The following is a 27,210-nucleotide window of genomic DNA, read 5'->3' on the forward strand; positions in this document are numbered from 1 at the left end:
CGAGTCCAGGCTGTTCCACAGCCGACCATGGACGGGAGCTTCCAGGGGGCGGCGCTCAATTGGCCGAGCGTCGCCCGGGGGGAGGGAGGGTTAGGTTGGCCAGGGTGTCCTCGGCGTTCCAGCGACCCCTGTAGTCTGGCCGGGCGCCTGCGGGCTTGCCTGTAAGCTGCCCAGAGCTGCCCAGAGTTGTCCTCCGACGCTGTAGCTCTGAGGCGGCTGCATGGTGAGTTCGCAGTGTGTAAAGAAGCGGGCGGCTGACGGCACACGCTTCGGAGGACAGCGTGTGTTCATCTTCGCCCCTCCTGAGTCAGCGCAGGGGTGGTAGCGGTGAGCTGAGCCTAAAAAATAATTGGGCATTTCAAATTGGGAATAATAAAAAAACTAATTGGCAATGACTAAATTAAAAAAAAAAAAAATAAATAAATAGTTGTGGTGTCCAAAAGTCAATGTGCCATCATTTAGAATTTAAAACATCAATTGTGATGAAACACGGCTGGGCCGTTCTTTAATACAAATTATTGGGGGATTCTGACAAAATAGGTGTCCTGTACAACTGTCTTCATAGCAGTGCTGGGACGAACATGGTATTTTTATGTTCGGTTGTTCGGCCAAGGTTTAGATATTCTTTCGGATATTCGTTAGTTTGCAAAAGGTAATAAAAGCCATTAAATGTAACACGTTATTGTGACAGAGATCGAATGGTGCTTGATGTTAGATCTCCCTCTCAACCTGCGAGGGCACTGTGTAACGGGAACAGAGTACCCTTAACTAAATGGCACGACAATTTATTCCGTAGGGTAGGTGGAAGTTGGTCCTTTAGGAAAGGGGCGCAGCTACGGTATCCAAACTCTGTGACCCAGACGGTAAACGGTGTGGCATCTGAGGGTTGGAGGAGTGGATGCGCTCGTTAAACTAGGGGTCATGAGCGAGGATATAAATAGGGGTCATAGCTGACGTGATCTGTTCCTTGGTAAATGGTTAGTGTTGAAAACCTACAAGGAGTCTGTGTGCTGTTTCATGAACCATGAGTTTTGTCTTGTGTTTGTTAGTGTTTTGTTAACTGTCGTCTGTTTTTTAATAGACTACCAGTTGCACGATCCGGAGCTGTAGCGAAAGCTAGCATAAACCCGGACATCACTTTCACCCCTGCATTTCACTGAGAACTGTATTACACCACTTGCATGTATTCACTATTACTAACTGCGTTTGTGTTTTGTGTTTAGTGTTGGTGTGTAAAACTGGACCTTTGGCTACAGGTCAAACCCGGGGAATTACAAATACTGAGTGATACACGCCGCTGTATCACTCCAACATTATTATTTACAGGTGTTTGTCATAAGGCTCTGGACATTGTTAATTAAATCAATAAACACCCATGCACCTGTAAATCATTGTCTGTCTGTTTTGTATTCGCTCTGCACTGCACTCACCTGTATTCACTCACCACTTTGCCACAGTTATTTAAAGTAGAAAAATATTCAAGGAGTGCAAATATGCTGTGTAGGACTTTTTTACAAAACGAAACAAAGGATGACATATAGCAGTTGGTAAACTTTGTTTTGTTTATTCCTGAAAAATAAAGGAGACACCACATTTTAATATATACATATGCCATTGTTGCGTCTTCTCAATAGCCTAACAAAGTAGCCAAAAGGCACATTTTGATTAATTATTAACATTACTGAAGTACTTTAGGCCTTTTGTAGCTGTTGAAGCTAACTGAACAACCAAGAGTCAAATTTAAGTTTAACAAACATTTACTTGGTTCACAAGTAAATGTGGAACAGGTGCCTTTGGAGAATAAAAATAAAATAAATAAAAAACTCAACATTTAGTTGCTCACTTATTACAGTAAACAGAAAACAGGTTGACAACAAAAGCGGCGACAAAAGCTGTGATTTACTTAAGTTCATTTTTTTTAGAAGCAGTGTTGCATCCACAACCTAGTATATGGAGGCTGGTTCCTCATCTTCGTTCCCAAACAAACTGCTGTAGTCATGTTTTGCTTTCTTTGGGCCACGGGTATTTTCGAATTAGGTCAGTGCATCAATATGACAGACAGAAACCGATCACGATTCTGTCTCGTTTGCCAAATCCAAAACAGCACCTGAGACGTTTGACTGAGACCTTTTTTCACTTGCCATTATTGAAGCTCTCACACAACTCCTGGTAACGTCAATTGAGCGCCGCCCCCTGGGAGCTCCCGTCCACGGTCGGCTGTGGAATAGCCTGGACTCGAACTGGCGACGTCCAGGCTATAGAGCGCATCCTGCACTCCAGCGAGTGCTTTTACTGGATGCGCCACTCAGGAGCACCTGTGATGCGTTTTTCCGTTTTCTTTCAATGAATGATGTAATTTCTGGTGGACACTAACATTAAATTTTTTACCTTCGATTACACAGATGAAGAAATTATTACTTTGTTAGTTTAGTAACTGTCGTGCAAATTCTGGCAAGGTGGTGCAGTATATAGTGCAATGCAAAACTCATTGAGAGACGCGTTTCTCGTTTATGTCAACTGTAATTTCTGACGAACACGGATATTTTATTTTTGTGTTCGGATACATGTAAAAACCTGTTTGTTTGGATATTCAGATATTTGTCCCAGCACTGCTTTATAGTATGTAATCTTTTTAATGTGTATTTCATACTAATGTTTGTGCAGTGTATCATGAAAAGCAGCAATACATCTATAAAACGAGGCAAATACTGCACAGATACAGTACCATAAATATACATTGTGAAATATTTGTAAGGTTGGTTATAAAGTGTATTCAGTAGATATGTCTATCCTAGTTGTATTTATACAGTACATGCTAGAGAAGGTCTCCAAAGTCCTATTGTTTTCAGGCCAATGATCTTCTAGCCTGGTGTATCTCACTAATTGCTTTTCACTCCTATAAAGCCCAAAACTATCCTTGAGAAACAATAATATCTTAAATGCTGCAAAAGAAAATGATAAGACTTAGAGAAACTATGATGCCCTGGAAATAGCAACCTCAGTTACGACTAGAAAGTGACAACATATATAATTGGTAGTTATTGTTTTGTGAAACTTTCACTTAGAATTAACAGCTACTTACTGTTTTTGTGGGCTGCCTGGCCAAATCCAGAAAGCAGCAATAGCCAGTATACTTTATTGGGTTGTAGAAGTTACAATTATGGGTTCCTGCTTCATAATGTCAAAATGTTCCCCTGAATCCAACTTTTAAAAACAATTTTAAAGCAACTCATCAAATAGGAAATGCTGAATTAAATAATGAACTGTACTTTATTATTGGCACAACATAGACTGAGATTGGTTAAAACATTCATCCTGGGAATGGGTGATACAATACATCAGCTCCCAGCAATGCATTTAGAATGTCTCTAATCCTTTTTCCCCATTATCTGGATAATGACCAGCTGGCACAATTAGAAACCTTAGTATGCCAGATGTAATGTTTTTGTGTGCAACACATTTTCAGAATTGTATCTATAACACTGACCATCCTGGATTGTCAGAAATCATTTTTATACACAGTATTGAAAAACTGTTCGTTTATAAAACAGTTTAAATGCTCAGTGCAGACTGGCTGCAGGGCTTTTTAATAGGGTGTGGGGTCTTTAGTCCACCTGTACAGGTCACAGTGTCCAACAAAGGCTATTTTTGAAACCTATGTTTTGTAATAAGCATGGTTGATAATTTTGATTATTAATTAAATTATATTTAGGAAGCATATTTTAGTAACCCAGTTTAAGAAAGCTACATGATAACAATTGCAAGGCCAATTTGGAATGCTGACAGCACATTTAAATCTACCCTCCTGTATTTTATTATTAATATGGTCATTTGCATTTGGAAGGAGAATTTCTCTCCATAAAAGAAAACTACATGGCAACCCAAATTGCTGGAAAGGTACTACTAAAATAGCGTGCCAAAAGACTTATTTTTGCATGTAAACCATGCCATAAAGAGTATTATAAGTGTACCAACTACTTAATAGTTGGTGCAATGGATTGCAGTTCAGAAAGGACCAGAAAAAGTTTTACCACTCATTTACTACGAGTAACCAACAAACACAGGGTATCTGAAACATAAGATTTGAAAAGCAAATATAGCTTTTGGGTCACAGGAAGAAACTTTCTACTACAGTATTATTTCCTTAGTTTCTTAAAAGAGCAAGGTACTTCACCTAGATTGCTCCAGTAAAAACCCAACTCTATAAATGGGTAATTGTATGTAACAATAGTGTGTAAAAAAATAATGTGATATCTTGTAACAATTGTAAGTCGCCCTGGATAAGGGCATCTGCTAAGAAGTAAATAATAATAATAAAAACAAAAGAGTAATGCTGCAAAACTTTATATAGACATTTCAGTGTGTTAAATAATAATGCAAAATAATTTGAATCTTTTACACATTTAACCTCGTAATACTGGTTTTAAGAATCCTAGGCATTCAGATTTCTGCTTAACACAGCAAAAAACATAAAATATTGTATTTAGTGTATTTTCTATCTGGAAATACAGTAACGAAGCCTCTTGGAGGTTGATACCACAAGGAAGGTTAAACAACTACAGTGCTACCCCGTTATAACGCAATCTGTTATAGTGCGGAATCGGTTATAACACAGTAAGGTTGTGGCTCTCATTTTTCCCCATAATGCAGTTACGGAGCATGGCAGACAGCAAAAAACTAAAATCTTTCTGTTAAAATGAAACTCGATGCGGTGGACAGAAAGAAAAGGTGAAACTCAAGTAGCAGTTTCAAAAGACATAAATGTTGCAGAATCTACATTGCGTGGATGGCTAAATGACAAAGAAAAACTAAGAGGTTTTCTTGATAAGATTGACTCCAAAGAGGGCTTCTCTATGGGGGGAGAAAAACCCGAAACCGCATTATAAAGGGGTACCACTGTATCCATCAGTGACAAAGTAAAACATTTTTGTAGCATGTAACTACAGTATCATTGATTGCATTGTACAATGCAAATGTTGCTAGTTTTTCAGACTTTTGCAAGCAAGTATTTGTAAGTCAGCGTGAAGTGAATTAGTTATCACACCACTTTATAGGGGTAATACATTTTTAACCAATAAAAATGCATGCAGTAAGATTTTCGTCCATTTTGTGAAGAACACAAATTTCTGTCTGTTTGTTTGTGAAGGATATACCAGTAATATGTCTATTTACACCGCCACAGCCTGCCCAGGTTTGTTGTGTTACAGAGTGGCCCCCAATTGTTTAAAGCACTAACATGTACTTGCTTTAATATTTCTGTACATTTTAACCAGCCATATTGCTATGTTCAGTAAATGAACATTTTCCCTGTCCTAAGATTATAACTATGAACATTTCTAATTATAAGGTTTGTCTTTTAGGGTCTTCATCAAGAAGGGAGAGCCGTGAACAGGCATCTGTAGAAGGTGAGTATTAAAAATGAAGCTGCACTTAGGATGCTAAAGCAAGGCTATCTCTTATTTTACAATAAATAAATCAACAAAATAAATAACTTATGAAATTCAATAGAAGATACACAAGAAATTATTTTCAATAATTTATGAGAAAATATATAGACAGATACATTATTTTCAAATCAGTAAGTATATCCTTGTGAATTACATACACAGTCATTTCTACTGGCAGTATAAAAAATGTGCTTCTGTCATGAAAATTTGGTTTTGCATTTTTGCAAATATAAAATTACCAAAAGTGAAGAAAATGTTATTAGTCCTGTAGCTGTGCTATTTATTTCTGAGACTTTTTGTTTGGGTTGCTTTGTGGACTTATTTATCTGATGATTTATTTATGTATTTCATTATTTATTTATTTGATTATTTAGTAAATTATTTATCCATTGAAATATTAATGCCTCTTCATGACATGTTTTAAATTATTTATAACTTAATTTTGAGATTATTACATTTAGATGCTGCATTGTTTCTGAATAAGATTACATTTGCACATTATTCTGAGGTGGAAAATTAAAGTTACCTCTCGGGCTGTTTTATGTTTATCGGAAAGGATACAGAATTCGACTTACAGTATGACATAATTTGCAATTAGTTTTTGCTGAGAAATTAAAAATTGTACTCATACACATGGTATGTAGGGTTGTACAGTATTGGCATTATGTCACCTAGCCATTTCAAAGTACAGAAGATATATTTTCCTTTACTTTATTATTATTATTATTATTATTATTTATTTCTTAGCAGACGCCCTTATCCAGGGCGACTTACAATTGTTACAACATATCACATTATACATTATTTCACATTATACAGATATCACATTATTTTTACATACAATTACCCATTTATACAGTTGGGTTTTTACTGGAGCAATCTAGGTAAAGTACCTTGCTCAAGGGTACAACAGCAGTGTCCCCCACTGGGGATTGAACCCACAACCCTCCGGTCAAGAGTCCAGAGCCCTAACCACTACTCCACACTGCTCCACACTGCTTACTGTGCAAATTTAACCCTTCATCGTAAAAAGACTATCTGTTACATGAAGGGGTAGTAACGTTTTCATAGGGCTAACTGGCACTAATGTATTGACAAAGTTGTTGCACTATCCAATTCTATGTAGGTATTTTAGCAAATCATAATAATCTTGAAAATAGGTATTGAACTAGGCAACAAGTAGAACATGACCAAAACATGGACTGTTGTCAGCAAGAGAGTATGCTTTACATGCTTCTTGTGTTTAACAGTTTTTATCTAAATAATCTTTGTGTATGAGACATAATATAAACGTTTTTGGTTGAGTGGTTAAATTGAGCATTAAATGAGATCAGGGGTAAGCAATCCAGTCCTGGAGGCGAGTTTTAATCCAGGTACAGTAATGCAGAATATTTAAGTGTAACTTGAAAGTGCAGTTTTGTATAGCCTACATCATGTGCTAGACAGTGTAGGTTAGCACCTTATAAATGTACTTATGAAACAAAATAGTTGGATGGACCTACCGACTACTCATGCCTCTGCAGAAAATCCAGCTGTCCTATTATAATTATTTGACTAATTAATTCAATTATTTGGCTGTTTTTTTATATTCAAGGTTCTGAAGTATATACACACACAGTTCAGTCAAGTAAATATACACCCCCATATATCTTCTTATGTTAAGTGTTTTTGTATATATGTTGTGCAGAAAATCATTATTTATTATTATTTATTAGTAAGCATTGCTGTAAGCTTGTATGAGTTTGATATCACATAAACCAAGATATTGTTTTCATACACTGTACACATGCAGCATGGCATGTTTTTATTTTTTATTCCAAAGTCAAGTTCAGCATTGGGCTTCTTACAATAAAAAATTACCTATTTTTTGTTTTTGTTTTTGTTTTTTGTAAAATTGCCTCTGCCACAGTGTTGGAGCTTCATATCTCAGAAGTCATTTGAGGTAGTGACTTCATGTTTTCGGGGTTACAGTATGAACCCTGCATGCTTAATGTCAGTGACCCGGTGACCATGATATTGACTTCAGACATATTGAGGTTATGTGTGACTTATTGAGGCTGTGACAGGCTGGACGAGTGGTCTGACATCAGGCCAGAAGCAGGAAGGAAAACTGACACCAGGCAAGTACTGCAGTTTAAGGTGGCGTTTGCCGTTTTATTTAAATACAAAAAATAAAAAATAATATGATCCCAGGTCAGGCTGGGCAGTTGCTGTCACTGTTCCTGGAATCTTTTTTCATTTTCGTTTCGTTCTGTTTTGTTTTGTTTCTCTCTACTCTCTACGCACCTCTCTCCTCTCTAACACACTCCCGGAGCTGGAGAGCTGCAGCCTTTTTATATCGTGGCCAAGGGGTTTAACTAGCTTGCAATTAATTATTCTATTTCCCCTCGGCCACAACCTGCACGAGTTTTCTAAAATACCATGTGGATGGGGCTTCCCATCCACGCTACTAAATAATAACAAACAAACGGCTACGCCGTCATCTATACATAATAATAATAAATACAAAAACAATAACAAATCCTGCAGCGCCTCGCCGTCACATACATAAACAAAACAATAACAAATACAAAAACACACTGCACAGGGGCGGAGGGGGAGACCCCGATCTAAAAATAAATAAACAAAACAATGTCCAGGGCACCTCGCCCTGTTACAGTGGCACTTTAAGTTTACAACTGCATAGAGACAGCACACTTTTAGTTTCTGTCTTAGTGTTTGGTACACAGCTTTAACCCTTGGAGGTTCATTTATTCAGCACGTCTCAGGCGCGTCAGGTCCAATTTATTTTCACACGCGCCGTTTATTTTAGATACGCTGTTTAAAAGTATTTTTTTCACAGTAAAACAGGTTTAAAAGGCACTGTATATCAACAGGTGACTCAGTACTGCATCTCCAGCCCCGCCCCACCCCTTGTTTGCTGTATTTTTCACATACCTCTTCATAGTAGTGCATACCGATTAAATCATCTCCTGATCACTCGTTTTATCACCGAACTCCTCAATAATGCGATCATTATTTTATTACTATAACATCTAAAAAAAGCTCTGCAAATGTCTGTGATATTCTTTGAGCGCTGGATGCAGAAGCAGCTATCTTGTTTGTTTATGTCCGTGTTATCTATGTGGTGCCGGGGCTATCTGTATTCATGAGATACGCCCCCTTTTTTTTCGGCTTCTCTTGGCTCCTATCGGTCTCACTCGGCATTCGAATGGTTTTCTCAGCTTTTTCCGGAGAAAAAACTACTAGAGACACGTTTTTTACGTCTTTTTGATGATGTCGGACAGGGTCCGACATTGGACCGGAAAGGGAAAATTGTAATGTCAGACCAGGTCCGACATAGGACCGCAAAGGGTTAATCTTTGATTTTCTTACCCAAGTTTTATTACCAGTGTTGTTCATAAAAAATATTCAGTTTTACTTCGCATTGCTTTAATCTCTGGGTGTAACAGTGATATAGACAAGATGTTTTGACATGGTCTTTAAAAAAGTTGGTACATAGTTTTATTCTAGGGCTGTAAGGGTTAAAACGGTAAACATGGATTAAAAATATCTTCGTTTAAAATTTGTGTTATATATTTAAACGCAACTTAACAGTAAAATATTATCAAATTATTTTTGCATATTTTCCGCAAAGATATGTTTCCCTTTCTATGGTTTTCCCCTTTTAAGGAAACTTGACTTGTTCTTCCACGTGATCACTCTAAATACGTCTTGCATAAATTAAGGACAGACCAACTTCCTGCGTTGTTGTGTATCTCCATGGCATTGTCTTTTTTCAGGTCTTATAGGGCCCTATGGAATCCGTGTTAAGGAGAACACGGAAGGAATCACAGAATCAAAAGAATACTAACACGGAATTAAGTGCTGTACGAAAAAAAATGCATTTGGCAGTAGAGCATTAAGCTTGAGATTTACATATTTGAAGGGAAAATGTTAAATTAATGGTCAGTACAGGCAGTGGCGTAACTTTGGTTTCAGTGGGGGAATGGGTGGCGGGGTCACGGTTTCTGTAGCTGGGTTATAAATGAGACGGTATTCTGTAAGGGGTAAACAACGAGAAGGGCTGAATCAGTGAAAATAATTCACCGTTTGAGTGCGTTGAATATATGTAATCATGGAAAATAAATAGAAACCTTTTTAAGGACTTAAACAATTAGACAACGTTGCAGACTATTTTTAACTGTATTACAACACAAAAAGTACTCCTCACACAGACTGCTATTACAGTAGTCAGTTTGAAAAATACGATCCTAATGTTCACACAGAGAAGATTTATGGTAGTGAAACCATGGGCATAGCAGTAATATAGAATTGATCAACTTCAAAACTAAAAGTTATGAAACATGCCTATCTGTTTACTTTGGAGCGTCCTACACTGCACTAAAAAAAAAAAAAAAAATACAACGCGTTTTTAAAGTTAACAATACTATTTTTCAATACAAGATAAAACAATACTTAATCCAATGAAGACGAACGCAAACCAAATGGAAAAAGTAGAAGCCTGTAGGTTTACGGTTTTGTGAATCAGAACAAAGTAACACAAATTCCATAGGGCCCTAGTCTTAGTACTGTACATTATTTCAGTAAAGTGAATAGCCTGTGTGATTAAGGCACCTCACGGCTCCATTCACGCCACAGTAAAACACTGTAACACATTGGAAAAGAAAAACATGTAGCTACTATTTATTTATTTATTTATAAAAAGAACGGCGAATAAGATGTCTGTTACAAAGTGCTTACACCTTTTTATTTGTCCATATTTTATTGTGTGTGTTCAACAGGACATCTGCAATTACAGAACAGCTCTTAATTATTCAAGCGAGCTGAACCGAGAAGCCGTGAAAGAGAGGGACGCTGGGAAATGAAGTATTTATTTTTTCACGTGAATGCGCAAGCGCCGTTGTGAAGGGGAGGGACGCTCGGAACTAGTATTGTATCAGACAACGGCTTTGATTTTTGACTGTGTTTTAAGTTTAATTTAAATAGAGTTGTTTTTTTAATGTTTTTTCGATGTTGGATACACACACTTTTTATGGAGCTTCTGGAGAAATGGTACGTTGTAAAATCGATTATGAATGGGTTTTTTTATGCTATTAAAATAGATTACATTTTAGTGCTAACTTACAGTCCTCCTTTATGCTTTTATGTTTACCATTGTTTGTCTTTAAGGGGATCTATATGGTACGCGCTTTGAATAACAAACCGAGGTTAAAATATTTATTAAAATATTGGAAATAAAATATAAAAATATTAAATGGTGAAACATTAAATGTACAGCCGTTTAAACGGTTAAACGACCAGATTAACAATGGGTTTAAAAGTGTAGTCAATTAAACGTAGATTTACAGCCCTATTTTATTATATGATTCTGTCCATTACAGGTGGTGTCTAGAGAACATTAACTATTTTAGTGCCACATTCTTTTAGCCCCAGGCCATATTATTGCTACAGACCACATGCTTTTATACAAGCTGTATTCTATGATTCTCTTAATAAAGTTCCATTACAGGTGTATATCAGGCATATTCAAACAGCCATTATTTTTAGTTGCTACTGTAAAAACACTTCAAATCCACTACCACTATTCCAAAAAAAAAAAAAAAAAAACACTAAATCACATCTTTTTATTAAGATGAACTTGTGTGTGACGGTTTATTTTAAACTTCCAGTCTTATGCTTTAATGTGATGTGAGTTTGTTCCAGACTCCCACAATTCTCTGTGTAAAAAAAAGCCTCCTTTTTCTGTTCTGAATGCCCCTTTATCTAATCTCCATTTGTGACCCCTGGTCCTTGTTTCTTTTTTCAGGTCAAAAAATTCTCTTGGGTCGACATTGTCAATACCTTTTAGAATGTGAACAACATATGTGAAAATTAATTAAAATTATCCTATTATTATTATTATTATTTATTTATTAGCAGACGCCCTTATCCAGGGCGACTTACAATTGTTACAAGATATCACCTTATACATTATTTCACATTATACAGATATCACATTATTTTACATACAATTACCCATTTATACAGTTGGATTTTTACTGGAGCAATCTAGGTAAAGTACCTTGCTCAAGGGTACAACAGCAGTGTCCCCCACTGGGGATTGAACCCACAACCCTCCGGTCAAGAGTCCAGAGCCCTAACCACTACTCCACACTGCTGCCCATCCTATGTACAGTGATCTAAACTGAACTAAAATGCAGAAACTAATTTATTGTTCAAAACAAATATTTTTTGCAAGCAGAGCATTCTCTCGTTCCACAGCAGTGTACTGACTAAAAAGCTTGTGGCGTGCAGGCTGCACAGATAAATCAATACTGTGGAATCACCAGATCTAGTGATTGTTAACACAGCTTTAGGTATAGATTCACTGATCTTTCCGAGTCCACTAGTTTACTTATTTGCAGCTGTTCCACAACACAGTTACATGGCTCCTTACCAACGCAGATGAGTGAAACCAAATTATGCAAAAGTGACTCCTTCCACTAAATAAGTTATGGTACCAGCTTGATATTGCAGTGACTGCATACCAAGAATATGTAGCTTCACATACTAAAGAAGGCAATCCAGCAGCTGCCATGGATTGCCCATAGTCCTTATTTAAACCTGGTAGAACACATCTAAAAGCTGGGGGCCAGGAAGCAAATATCTTCCAGTGTAGAACAGATGCACAATGTATTTGTGGAGGGGCAAATGTTGAATTTATTATAATCTCATTGAATCTGTGCCTAATCGAGTTGAATCTGTGATAGAAAGTGAAGGAAGATAACACAGAAAGCTGTACATAATTAATGAGAAAATACATTTTCATGAATTTCATATACAGTAGTATAGGAGGGCACTGCATTTTGCTTTAAAGATTATTATTATTATTATTATTATTATTATTATTTTGTAATTTGCCATTTCTAAGGATACGTGAATAAAATAACATTTGTTTCAGAATTATTATTATTATTTATTTCTTAGCTGACGCCCTTATCCAGGGCGACTTACAATTGTTACAAGATATCAGAATATACACAATTGCAATTTTAAACAAAATTTTCCTCAGCAACAAAGTGTGAGTACACAGGGAACGTCCAAAATAATGCCAGACAATATTTCAACATCAGATTGTTCAGACACTGATAGGGAGATGGAATTTGTGGCCGAATCTGACTTTCCCACTCAATGGTGTGTAGACAATTGTGCATGTGTTGTGTCAGTAAATAAAAACCAAATACTAAGGATGAAAAAATGCAATATTTATTTATTGATATGTGTCCATTCTGCAAACATTCCGAATCAGCTGGAGCTATATCTAAGACTTTGGGGACATATATTGAAATAACACAGTGCTGCTATAATTGTGGGTAGGTCCCTTCATTAGTTGGAAATGAGAACAACTCCGTCTTGGGTTTTGCAAAGGAAACGTGTACAGCGTGAAAGATGTGTAGTACACAAAACAAAAGCAGGTACAAGTTCCTTCCTTATGGAAAATTAGACAGACTATGTTTGTCAAACAGACTAGTGTGCTTCCACACAGAGGCAATATAGCTTATACAACGCTTCATTAGGCCTGCGCCAGTACGTTTCAGAGCACATGTGAGGGTACATGCGGAAGTCATGTTTTTTGGCTCAGAAGAGATGCTCGAGAAAAGTGATTTTGGACATAGCAGTGTGGCATTATGCAGATGTTTGGGCGCATACGGATTATTATACAATGACCAAATACATTCGGAACAGCAAGGTGGGATAGTTTGTTTTATCTTTCATGTAGTGCTGATGAACCCTTTAAGGGGTTAAGATGTAATGCAAGAACTGTTAGAACTATAGGCCCAGTAGTTTAATTACTCTTCTTGGGTATATTATTTTTAAATTCATGTTCCATGTAATTTATAAAATTCTAGAGAAACTGTTGCAGAATACATGTGGTTTAAAATGTGAGACATTGTTTTTGACAAAAAAAAAAATATAGAAGACTGTAAATGGAAGAAATTCATAGCAAACTGTATTTTTGTTTGAAATGTTGTACTCGATAATGAAGCATTCATTATGATTATTTTATGGGACTAAAGTTTTTAAAAAGTAAAATAATGCATTACTCAGTGTAATGAACAGATGTTGTGGCAACAAGCACATACATTATGCATAAAAAAAATTCTATTTTGATTGTAGATGCTGATTTATTGAGACAACGCTAGCTTGCAACAGTAATGGATTTAGGATATGCTTTTGTTGTGTTATTTCCATAATTAATAATAATAAAACACATTGAATATTCTTTATATTTAAAATGTATGGAACTGTCACAGCACAGATCACAAATAATGTTTGTTAACCCTAAAACTTGAAAAATATGATCTAAAAGTTTTTTTTTATTATTTTAGCAAATATCTTCTATTTCCCCATTTTATTTTTAGTTTTGATAATTTTATTGATGCAGTGGAGTCTGTGCAAGTCCATTCTCATTTACATATAAGCTATTCTATTGAATTAAAGCTTCTGAAGGAGTCTATGCAAAGGTATCAGATTAACCATCCTTTCAGTTGTGATTAGTGCCATTGGGATGTTATATGTCCGCATTAAGAAAACTCGCCTGTAGATTATTTCAATCACTTTATCTTCACTAATTCAGCACTTCCTGAATTCATGCTTGGGCTTTGATTGATGGGGTCCAGGATGTACCCTTACCAAGAATGTGCCCACAGGCTAGAGTGCTGCCATCCAGTGTAATGAAGTCGTTACCTCTGATAAGATTGAACTACAAAGGCACCAGCTTTACATACACATCTTCCCTGCAGTGTCACTCTTAACTGCTTTACCAAGTCAGGCATTGTATCATACAGGTTGTGACACTCCCAGATTGCGTTTCTCTCAGTTCCCACTCTGATTTATAATGTTCTTGAAAAGTGTTGGACCACCCCTGCTAGTCTGTGGTGCCCTTTAATTCCACGTAAACCCCTATAACTTGTTTTCCATTCACTACCAATGTGATATGATTCCAGTAGGTGATATGTTTGGTCTTCATTAAACATGCCCATAAGGATGTTACCAATTTGGAAATCCATTTCTTGAGGTAAAATGAAGAATACATATCCCAGCCAGTCATTCTGCAGTGGTAGTAAATGGATAACATTTGGGGGACCACTGTTTTTGTGGGATTTTTGTTTTTATTATGTTCTGTTTTTGAAGAAAAGAAGATGATCTTTTCAGGGATTCCAAAATACTACAATGCACAACAATTGTCATGTCCCCAAAACCACAAATGAGGCTTGGTCCAAAACCTTTTCCAGGACACTGAACAGTTTCTGTAACTTTTCAATTATTCATTTCTGCCGGGTTCTACTTTAAAATATATTTCCACAAGCAATCGGGAGGTTTGATTTCCTGAATATTTGTGACTTACACCAAAATTATTAGAATTCATCACACAGTTTTTAACTTTTCAAGTAGGTATACACTTGTCACATACTCATACACTTCTTTTTGGTTCCAAGATATTCTCTGTGTCATTAAATCAACTCAAGCTGCCAAGTTGTTTGGTCGTAGATTGTGTGATCCTGAGATTCATCTTTTCCTGTTGCTTCTTAGAGACCGTTGTAAGTTTTTTCTTCACATGCCTTCAACTGCTGCTGCTCTGATTTTTATTTACAGCAGGCTTTCACTAATCCAGACCCAGGGGTGTGCAATTCTTATCACCCGACGCCTGGGACAACAAGATTTGTGTGAGAGACAAGAAGTTTTGCCGTTATACTTTGTCTGTCGGACAAGTAGTTTTTATTTATTTATTTTTCCTATGTTCAATCGTTGCTAGAAAAACGCTCCGGGTATATTTTTAGAGAGCTACTCAAGTTTCTGAAAACTGAATTTGCGTAAGTCTAACACATACACACAAACATTTTAAAAAGTGTTTACGTCCCACCCCTATCACTTCTGATTGGCTAGCAGTGGGAAATGCTGATCTTCTATTGGTTACAAAGAAACCCATAAATGACTGCCAAGAGAGCCTCTGGCAATGCATAGACTAATATTTGAAATTTAAGGTATTTGTTTTTTTAAATTAGCAAATAAGTTATGCTGCTTTCTTATTGCATGAACCTGACATTTAAATGAAGCGATCTAGTAAAGTTACAACAATAAAAAAACACCATAGTCACTAAGGTGTTGTGTTGCGTGTTGTGTGATCTGTGGTGCAACAAACTAAAACACCTGTACATCAGGAGTTGGATTCAGTGTATAAAGTATTGCATATTACAGTTGTATTCTTAGTATGTTACTTAAATTTACTAGCAAATGTGTTCCAAACTGCACAGAAAGGAACATTTCCTTAAAATATGTTATGCGTTTGTTGAGGTGAGGTGGGGTCACAGGGAACCGTTTTGTGTATCTTGAACAATTTCGTGAACCAGTCAAGCTACAAAGCTCCAATCACTAATTGATTGTGTTCACTGTTAAATAAAACCAAAATCCTACAAGTTATATTCTACCTTTTTAAATGAGGGAAAGTGTCATATAACTTGAACACATTGTCAAACAGGAAACAAGCATGTGAGAGATAAGTAGGGGAAAATATAGCTGACAATGGCTGTGGGCATATATTCTGTGTAAATTTCTACCACTGAGCACACAGCTTACTTTAAAGTACTGTATTTATTATAATTTGAAAATGGTACTTTGACTTTTTAAGATGAAACATTTTTGTACAGAATATTGTTACAAATGTGACTAATAGTAATATTCCAGTGCTCCCCCTTTATAACGCTGTAGTCAGGAGCTAGCGTTTTGAGATTGTGCTGCAGTATTTGTGTTCTGCCTTATAACCTGAATGAAAGCGCCAGTGGAAAGACAAATGGAAGCCGCGACCATACCTCTTTATAACTGGTTCCACGGTATACAAAGTTGCCTTATAAGAGGGGAACAGTGTAATAATAATGATAAATAAATAAGTTCTTATAAATTCAGCTAAATACCCAATGCAATTGAATGCAGTTTGGCTGCATAGGGAAGAATGAATGATTTGAAGACACAGAGTTGGTAAATTATTTATTCTGGCCCTGAGGAAGCTGGAAAGCTGAGTGAAAGACTAATAAATCATTTGTGGTACTGCTGGTTGTCACTTCCAATTATTTTTGAAGGTTTTGTGATAAACTGCAGCACCTGCTAGATATCCCCACACTACCCCTGGGTGCCGACAGGGTATCTTGTTTGGTGATTATTAAAGGCAAATTTATCGAAAAGAGATAAAATTACTCCAGGTAAGTGTAGCTGTTAATGTTGTCTTTGTACCCTATTTACTCTGTTTACACACATTTGACAGTATGTTTTTGGATATAATTAAATCTGGTGAACCAGTATGGAGTTTTTTGTGTTTATTTTAAGAACTTTTTTTATTTTATGCCTATTTTTTGTGTAAATTGTGGAAGAGAAAGAAACACAAGTTATTTAACAAAAAATATTAATTGTCTTTGGAGAAAGTCTGCATTCTGGAATTCTAGGCTAATTTTGGACCAGTTTTGTAATTTAGCCACAGCACAGCATGTTACTCGTGTGAAAAGCTCCATGTTCATTAACTTGCCAAGACATCAGTTTAAAGTCTGTTTGCCTCGCCTAGTCACTAACAAGTTTCTTAATGATGTTCCTTGGGAGACTTCCTTTTACTGACCAATACAGTCGCTACTTTTTATGCATACATTTGTAGAATAGCCTGTCAAAACAGTTAAACACTGCTTGCTTGTACATGTGTTCCTGAAATGGATTTTGTTTAAATATCTACAAAGCAACAATATGTAGGAAGGGAAAACAATCCTTCAGGTGACATAATAAAGAAAAGTCCTTTTTTTTTTTTTTTTTTTTTTTTTAATTATTCTAATTTTGTAACGTAGATACAACCTGGACAATGACTGCTAATTTGTTCATTTAAAATGTAATTAGATTGATTTTTAAAACACATGTTGCTTTTCTGAAATACATTTTTGTGAAGGTTAGAGGCTAATGTGCTTATTAGATAATTGTAGTATTTTTTTTTTATTTTTTTTATTCCTAACTTTTAAAAGCTGATCATTAAATATTATAGGAACACCAATACGAAACTTATTTGTGGAACAAATGTTAGAAGTCAGTGTATTTGTCAATGTCCTCCTTATTTTTGATAATACAGCCCTAACACTTCTACTGAAGGAGACACTTCTCATTAAACGGTAATCTTATCTATCTATATATGTGTGTGCATATATATATATATATATATATATATATATATATATATATATATATATATATATATATATATATATATATATTACACATACATACATACTTCAATGGAAAGATTCCACGCAGTCTAAATACGGTTGAGCTAGAGGGATATAATCCCTGATATATGCCCTTAGAATTAATTAATTTATTTAATTTAGTCGTTGGCAATTATTTTTATTATTTTCTCCCAATTTGATATGCCCAATTATTTTTAGGCTCCGCTCACCTCTACCACCCCTACCCTGACTCGGGAGGGCGAAGACGAACACACGCTGTCCTCTGAAGCGTGTGCCATCAGCTGACCCCTTTTTTTTTTTCCACACTGCGGGCTCACCATGCAGCCACTGAAAGAGCTACAGCGTCGGAGGACAACGCAGCTCTCGGGCAGCTCCCGGGCGGAAGTATTGTCGGACAAACTGAAAAACCTAGCATCAGTACTACTACTACTAGTTTTGTTCTCTATTTATTCAAATAAAAGTATACAGTTTTAAAAACGCTTTTTTGTACACTCATAGAACGATCCTTTTAGAGTGCTTATGTGGAAGGATACGTTAAAAAAAAAAAAAAAAGGAAAATTATAGATAATTGTGTAGTGTATAAGCAATAAGACCACATCGGGCATTACCAGGCATTATACGACCGTTTGAACATAAGAACATAAGAAAGTTTACAAATGAGAGGAGGCCATTCAGCCCATCTTGCTTGTTTGGTTGTTAGTAGCTTATTGATCCCAGAATCTCATCAAGCAGCTTCTTGAAGGATCCCAGGGTGTCACCTTCAACAACATTACAGGGGAGTTGGTTCCAGACCCTCATAATTCTCTGTGTAAAAAAGTGCCTCCTATCTTCTGTTCTGAATGCCCCTTTATCTAATCTCCATTTGTGCCCCCTGGTTCTTGTTTCTTTTTTTCAGAAAAACGCAAAAAACGGGTTTCTAGTCGCTTTTTCTCCGGAAAAAGGCGAGAAAGCCATTCAATAGCCGAGTGGGAGCGACAGGAGCCGAGACAAGCCGATAAAAAAAAAAATAAAGGCGTATCTCATGAATAGTCATACATGCCCCTGGCATTACATAGGGGCGGTCATAAGGAAACAAGCTGAATGGTACTGTATCAGCGCACAGAGACTATCACGGACATTTGCAGAGCTTTTTTGAGATGTTATAGTAATAAAATAATGACTTGGATTGCATTATTGAGGAGTTTGGTGATAAAACGAGTTATCAGGAGATGATCGATCGGTATGTACGACTATTATTATTTATTTATTAGCATATGTGAAAGCGATAGCGAACGAAAGGGTGGGGCGGGGCTGGAGATGCCTAGTGAGTGCTTTGTTGATATGCAGGGCCTTTAAACCCGTTTGACTGTGAAAAAAAAAATACTTTTAAACAGTGAGTCTAAAATTAACTGCGCGTGTGAAAATAAATTGGACCTGACGCGCACTTAATAAATGGACCTCAAAGGGTTAAGACTGACATTGGCAACTTTGAGAAACCATGAAACTCCAGATGGAACGTTCATCTTTTTAATTATTGAATCTGTGTCATCCTGGAGTCTCTCAGCATCTGCACCGAAAATATTTTCAATTTTTTAAAATAATAATAATATTTAAAAATGTTAAACCAATTGAGCTGCCCGTGGCCCATAATTAATTGTATGTGCTGAAAGAAATTGTAATTAAAGAGGGTGTGTCAGCTTGAACATCACTTTCTGTTTGTTTCTTAGAAGGAGCACATCTCACTGTTTTCGTAGATCATATACTTTTGTCAACCTGCTAATGTTCACTTGAGGTTCTCCTAAAAACTTCACTGCATTCTAAGTGACGATCTTGTGTATACAGTCAATGTCTACTCAAGAGCAAGCATAAGGCAGTTTATAAAAACTTTAGAATTCTTTAGAATATACAATATATGGGTTTCCCTACAGAAAAGTTCAACATGCATTTGTATACAATACATTTGAGTGTTACTGGATACCTGGTGAGACACTAACATCCCTACAGTTTTGTAAAATAAAATAGCATACATATAAACTCCTGATTAGCAGCTGTCATTGCAGCGAAACACAGTGGTTTACTAGTGTTTTCATCTTTGCTATTATGCATTGCAACTTCTGAGTCAAGATCAACTTTATTGTCAGGAAAATAGGCGCCTGGGGGTGTTAATCAGGAATTATCCTTTGCTTCTAACCACATTGCTGATGGCTGAACAGGCACATGCCTCGGTTGAGGCTGGTCACAGGGAAGCCTGTGGATATTCTTGTCAATAATGGGATGTACTGTATGGAATCTCATGTAGGTGAGAGATGGGGGAGTGTAGCATCTGAAAAAACAAAGACCAGTAGAATGCCTAAAATATACTGTATGCTGAATGATTCCAAAGCAACAAAGCACTGTTTTATCAAAAACTTGATTTCATGAAACTAATAAACTATTACACACAAGTGTGAATATCAGTAAACATTGCACTTGCCATTAGGGCCTTCATATTTACATTTGTGATTACTGTGTTACTGTATTAGTCATTTTAACGTGCAGGACAAATTCAGTTAAATCTTCATTGAGAAGCTGCACAGCGGCTGGGAAATTCAAGCAGTGACCACCTGCTTCTTTTGAAAAACCAAACGACAGCACAACTTGGTTCTGGAACTGAAAATGTATTATTGTTTTATGAATAATTACTTAAACATACAGTAATTTAACAGCGAAGTGAAAGATGAAATACAAAAGGAAAGCAAAATCCAGACAATGGTCTAAATGTGTAATCCTTACTGTGCTTGATGGATATAATCATAAAAAAAAAAAATGATTAATTTAGTAATCTGTGTGTATCGGCAGTGTGTTTTATAGAACTGTTATTTGTACTTCTGATGCAGGAACTTAACAAGTTTTGTTTGCACTGCCTTGGCACAGCATTGCCAGTTTTCCCCTATATCTGTTTATCTTTAGTTCTGCAGTGGTTTATTGCAGCATTAGTAAGTAAATTGTGATGCCCAAATTGATTTGCTACATAAAGCACAAGTTAATCTGGAAAGGTTACCCAGAGTGTTTTCTACTGAAGTGGAAGCAACTGTCTGAAAGTGCCAAATACCGTCCGACATCTTCAGATTTTCATATTGTGAAGGGGGAGGTGGGGATATTATTATTTGTTTATTTAGCAGACGCCTTTATCCAAGGCGACTTACAGAGACTAGGGTGTGTGAACTGTGCATCAGCTGCAGAGTCACTTACAACTACATCTCACCCGAAAGACGGAGCACAAGGAGGTGAAGTGACTTGCTCAGGGTCACACAATGAGTCAGTGGCTGAGGTGGGATTTGAACCGGGGACCTCCTGGTTACAATCCTTTTTCTTTAACCACTGTACCATACAGCCTCCATTATCCTATAAAGGATAATACAAACATGTTGCTTAATGGTCTGTAAGAAATGTAATGAACAACTGGAAAAAGTTTTATCAAACTCCGAGATGTCACATTGTAAGCATTAACACATTTTAGATTGAATGATCTTGGAGCATTGTTATTTACATGTTATGGATTTATAACTAGTTCCCACCAAATAGAATTACCCTTATGCCCTTGAAACAGCAGACAGCATTCAATAGAAAAAAAAAATTACACCATCTCAAAATGTTTGAGAGGATTCCCAGTCAGGGATAATAAACGGAAACGAAAAAAAAAAACGAAACGTTACGTGATCAGTCTTGTATTCGCTCAAAATAAACAGATACTGTTATTAACTTATTATTAAGTTATGTACACAGAAAACAAGCTGTAAAAGTATATGTGGTAAGTGAAGTGCTTTGTTAATAATCAGAGGTTTGCTAGTTATATTCCTGGATGTTAAGACATTTTACTGTCGACTTGAGAAAACAAATGTTTATGTATAACGAGCTTATTTAGTTGTATTCTCAATCATTTTAACGATTCATTATTTAATTGTTTGGTGTTTCATTTTCAATGTTATATCCAAAAGTTGCATGTGTGTAGATGTTACATTTGTTGTATGTCTCTACTGTGAAATGTGCATAGTGATGATAACAATGTTCCCCTTAGTGCTTAATAATAAAGAGTGTTCACACGTAAGGATTTTTTTTGCATATCTTCTGTTTAAAACAGAGTAGCTATGCAATAAGAAATATGTAGCTTATTGTAAATATATAATGCTTTCAAGAGATGTTTGTCACAAAGTTTCTCCTTTCAAATATATGGCAGATGTGTAGAGCCCTGGAAATGTATTTATTTATTTTTAAGCTAAAAACACCACAAAGTTGAAAGGCAGAACAGAGAAAAAAAAGCAAGTGGCATATTTGATGGAGCCATGATCTTGATTAGCTGCAGAGTTTATTTCAGACAAACATCACATTAAGTGCTGAATGTAAGGACACTAACCCACCGAGATTGTTGGGAAATGTCACTATTTTTAATTGTTAAAAAAAAAAAAAAAAAAAAAAAGTTGTAAACTCAAACTGAGGCAAAAGAAACTTGCGACGGAGAAAAGAAAAAAAAATCAGTGGAATGCTGTCATTTTCTCTTAAGGCAGCAACATAGGCATTGTTGTTTCTATAGAGAGGAAGTAAGTGCATTTATTGATATAGACGGATAACTTGACACACCGTTTTCCCTTTGAGTTTACTGTATTTCATGCTTTTTTGTTTAATTCGAGAAAATGAAGACCTATGAACACCGATACAATAGCCTACTTGGCTAGAAAAAAAATGTAACCGGTATTTAATTTAGCTCGAACCGGAACAGAACGAAATCAGCTGCTCCAGAACTTTCAGAGCCGAACAGGAAATGGAAAAGAATCCGGTTCCAACCCCAGTCCCCACTACCTTCCAAACCAATCTAATATAGTGGTGGTTTCATTCCTGTGGAGCGGTATGAAGAACACATCGTGTCGCAGCCCTTTTCGCTGCGCAGCTGTCGTTCGTACTTTAAATAGAGACTGCATTTGCGTAATTGGAAAAATTGACATTTTATGAGATGTGTTGAGTTTGTACGTCTTATACAAGAGGTTTAAAAAAAATCTAAAGTGACGTTATTGGTATATCCATCCTCTCTACCAACGTAGAATCCGAAAGGGAGAGATATTTTAGGTATTTTAGAATGACCGGTGCAAGATTTGATGATTTGTTTAACAGATTGGGACCATTGCAAAAATACACAGTGATGCCAGTGACACCTGCAGAAAGACTTGCAGTCACACTGCACATAGCGACTGGCAATTCCCAGCAAAGTGTGGCCACGGGCTTTACATTCTCTCGCATTACAGTCCCTTTCTATTTTATTTTTTTTGAAGAACACACACCAATGCTGTTTCTGTTTATTTATTTATTTATATTGCGTTTATTTAGTGCTTTTTATACAAAAGTATAGCAAAGCACTGTACAGTACATAGCAGAAAAAAGAACAAACCACAATACATTTGTATAGCATGTCACACATACAACTGACAAGTCAGACCATTTAAATAACAGTAAACACATAATACAAATCAGCAATTTTAAAGTTACATTAAAACCCACTAAGAAAGCTATTTTATAAAAGTGCGTTTTTAGTCTTGTCTTGAAAACTGGAACGGTCCCAGTTCCCTGACAAACGAGTTGCTTTTGTTGACCCTAGGAATAACCAGCAGCCCCACATCCTATGATCTCAGAGTGCGGTCTGGAAGATACGGGGTCAGTAACTCCTGAAAATAACTATGTGCTAATCCATTCAGGGCCTTGTAAGTTAACAGCAAGATCTTGAAATCAATTCTACACTACACAGGGAGCCAATGTAAAGAGGCCAAAACGGGGGTAATATGTTCACTTTTCCTGGTTTTACTCAGAATTCTAGCGGCGGTATTCTGAACTAGCTGCAAGTGGGATACCACACGTATTGGGTCAGCAGAAAAAGGTGCGTTACAATAATCAATTTTAGATGATATGGAAATAATAGGTTTGGCTATATTTCTCAAATGTTAAAAAGATACTTTAGTAACTTCCCTAATATGAGTCTCAAATGATAGATCAGAATCAAAGATGACCCCCGAACTTTCTAGTTTAAGTTTTGATGAGAGACTGCAAGGGTCAAGCTCATGTAATCCCACATTTCATTTTAGTTGGTTCTGTGATCCCGCTAGCACAACCTCTGTTTTATCTGAGTTCAACATTAGAAAATTCTGTGACATCCAATGCTTGATGTCTGTAAGGCAAGTAGCTAATAACACCCAGGCAGAAGAAATTCTTGGCTTTAGGGACAGATATAGCTGGGTATCATCAGAATATCAATAACATATATAATGAAAACAGCAAGTGTCCTAGAATGGAGCCCTGTGGAACACCACAGACAACTTCTGATAATGCCGATTTTACCTCCCCGATTGAGATGAACTGAAACCTGTCAGATGGATAAGATTTGAACCAGGATAGGACAAGGCCAGACAGTCCTACTGTGCTTTCAAGACGATTTAGTAGGATGGAATGGTCTACAGGATCAAAGGCAGCACTTAGATCAAGAATTAATACTGATGGAAAGCCCGAATCAGAGTTTATCAGCAGATCGTTCACAACTCTGACAAGGGCCGTCTCAGTGCTATGTGCAGCACGAAAACCAAACTGAAACTTCTCGAGTATACCGTTAAGAGTTAGACATTTGGGCATCTCTATATTCTTTAAGTGAGGGGTTATATAAATGTGGATGTTTACAAACTTGTATTAAAAGTTCCTCGAAGTCTTGCTCCATGACGGTTACCAGCGTACGAGCATGCAGCAAATGTTGACATTTTTCAACATCATCCGACCCCATGCAATTTCAGGTCGCAGACGCATGTAGCCTTTTTCAGGCCTGTTTGCTGGACTTCAAACTGCTTCCATGAGTTGACGTCAGGCGCAGGTGAAGGCTGCACTCTGCCAGGAATGCACCCAACTGGTACTTTTCTGCAGTGCCTTCATATTACAGCAGCTGTTCTCTCATGCGTACGCAGCAGGCAATAAAACAACTTAACAACATTGTAGGTGATACAAAAGACTCTGTTTAAATCTAAACTATGACAGGCATTTAAGCAGTAAATGCTACTGTAGATGACAGGAAGCAGTGATGCCTCACAAACGTGAAACACTGTTGAAGGGTTTTACCTTGCTCTTCACTGCTGCTTGAAATATACAGTACCTTCAAAATTGTCTTGAGTCTTTATGCATAATGCATTAAAAGCTGTCAGGACTGTGCTTATCAGCAAAACATTTACCGTAATAGTGTAATGCTTTAGTAGTACAATGTACCGAAGTCAATATTCTGAAATGTCAAAATGCAACACAATTGCAATACAGGCAAAATGCAGTGCAGTTTCTCTTAAACATTACACGTTTGTTGCCTTGTGCTGTAGAAGAAAAGTGCTAGCTGAGATAACATGACCAGATTGTTTTGTAAAGTTTAACACAAGAACAAGGCTTGGAGAAAGTGCTAATCCCATATACTTTCTTCACAAACAATTTATAATAACTGTTGCACAAAAGTGCATAGATCCTAACAGCTAAATAAATAAATAAATACAAGATGTGTGAGACATATTCCATAGCAGTAAGCTGCCAATAGTGAAACAGTCCCAATGAAGATACAGAGTACTGCAGTCATTACAGCTACAGTATGTGTTTGACATTCTCTGCATGATTGCTATTATTAGCTCCTAAAGCCACATGATGTACAACATTCTTAAAAAGGTTAGAGAAGGCCGAAGGAATCTTGTTTTGTTTTCTCGAAACTAGCAATAGGGCTAACTCATGAGAGGCGCCATCAAGTCGTGTCTGCCCGAAAATAATTCTACTTTCCCAACATATGCCTAAAAAATGCATTATTAATGTTTATATGAAAACGTTGAGTTTGACATTTTGTTTTTCATAATTTGCTACAGTATGAACATATCCTGAACCATTGAACAGCATAAATATAATAATGTAAAAATGCTCCAAAATATTGTAAATTGTATTTAAAGAACTTGTGCCTATACTGAACGAGATGATGATCATCATTCCAGTTGTAATACAGATCTGTGCCACGTTAAACGTCTTCAGGCGAGTTTAATACCATTAACTGCTTGGGTTTCAGCTACAGTGAGAGTCCTGTTAGAAAGCAGCAATGTCTGTGTCGAAGCTTAGTGCAGATTATGGTTAAAACTTCAACGCAACCTTCTGTATTTACTTGGACTGTAGTACGAATACTGTACAGTAAGTCAATCTCTGCTCTACACACCATCGAAACAGGAAACCCCTTTGATAAGATCTTCCTTTGTGCTGAACATATTTTGGGATAAAAAGTAGAAGCAACAGCCAACGATTCATTGCATTTATATTTTGTTATTTGAACTGAGATTTTGGTAGTTTCAAATGTGTTACTGTAACAAAGAAGTCTTAAGTTCCACACGCAAGTTCATAACCCCTCAGGTCCAAGCTGGTGCCACTGGAAGCACACCCTGTCACTTTTTACTCTAGATCTAACCCCAGACAATTCAAAATTGAAGAATAACAGCAGTTGGTTAGGACTGGCCATAAGCAACGCTCGAATGCATGACAAGTACAACTTCTAATTTCTGAGGGGGTTAATGACCAGTAGGGGGGAATTGAAACCAAAAGTGTTTCACAAAATTTGGAAGAGTGATCCCTAAGGTTCTTACAGCAATACTAACACTTTAGGACCTGCATCCCCTACAGGGTAAAGGGTTGGGCTGAAGTTTGAATAAAATTCGTCACTTACCCCTTGTCTGGCAACTTGCCAAAAGTGAGATAGGTGCTCCTGGTATTTTTTCCTCAAAAGCCCTATTCATTACGAGTCGAACGAGGTGCTACATGTGATGGTAGCGTCTAAGTTGAGCCCAGGGTGATTTTTCACTTTAGGTTGACCTTTGCTAGGTCACAGCACAAAGGGGAAATTAAAAAAATATATATTTGAAATTTCTCAACTCAGCAAGCCTGAAAACCCCCAGTTGAATTTATCTAGCAAAATCTGAGACAGTTGAGTTGGTATGGAATGACGCCTTTTTATTTTAATTTATTCTGGAAGAGAGACTCTGCATATTGTACCCACGTTTTAGAAATCTGACCTCTACTAACGTACTGTATTATGAAACTTAAACTGTGCCCACCAGCCTGTTTCAAAACCAAATGTTTTTTCTTCTTCTGTTTTTTGACAGTTTCAGATTTAGTTGTTTATTTAACATATTGTACTGTACATTGGAGGGAAAAAAAAAAAAAAAACCTGAGATGAAATATCATATTTTCAAGAAAGTCCTTCGGGATATCACAGAAGGCAACAGCAGCACACAATGCGTGACACAAAGTCATACATTATACAATTAAAAAGATGAAAATGATTGCAATGTTAATTAACAGTTACTTAAAAAAAACACCTCAGGCACATTTACCACCTGTATTTGTTTGGTGCCGTGAAATAACTAACATTCTAAAAATCAGTTTGCAATTTAAGAGCTGTTGGAAGTGCATCCTACTCTACAGTAACAGGAAAAGATGGAATCTTGTAGTGCCACATA

The 27,210-nt window shown here is 36.7% G+C and overlaps 1 protein-coding gene across 1 annotated transcript in view; it reads left to right on the top strand.

Annotated features, from left to right (window-relative positions):
- The window catches only part of tbc1d5 (TBC1 domain family, member 5), a 204,127-nt gene that overhangs the window by 13,103 nt on the left and 163,814 nt on the right, over nt 1-27,210 (top strand). Inside the window, exon 2 of the mRNA XM_034000144.3 lies at nt 5,361-5,405. The gene's annotated coding sequence lies outside the window, so the exon portion shown is untranslated. The remainder of the gene's footprint in view (nt 1-5,360; nt 5,406-27,210) is intronic.

The sequence above is a fragment of the Acipenser ruthenus genome, chromosome 4, assembly GCF_902713425.1.
Source record: "Acipenser ruthenus chromosome 4, fAciRut3.2 maternal haplotype, whole genome shotgun sequence".
Lineage (NCBI taxonomy): Eukaryota > Metazoa > Chordata > Actinopteri > Acipenseriformes > Acipenseridae > Acipenser > Acipenser ruthenus.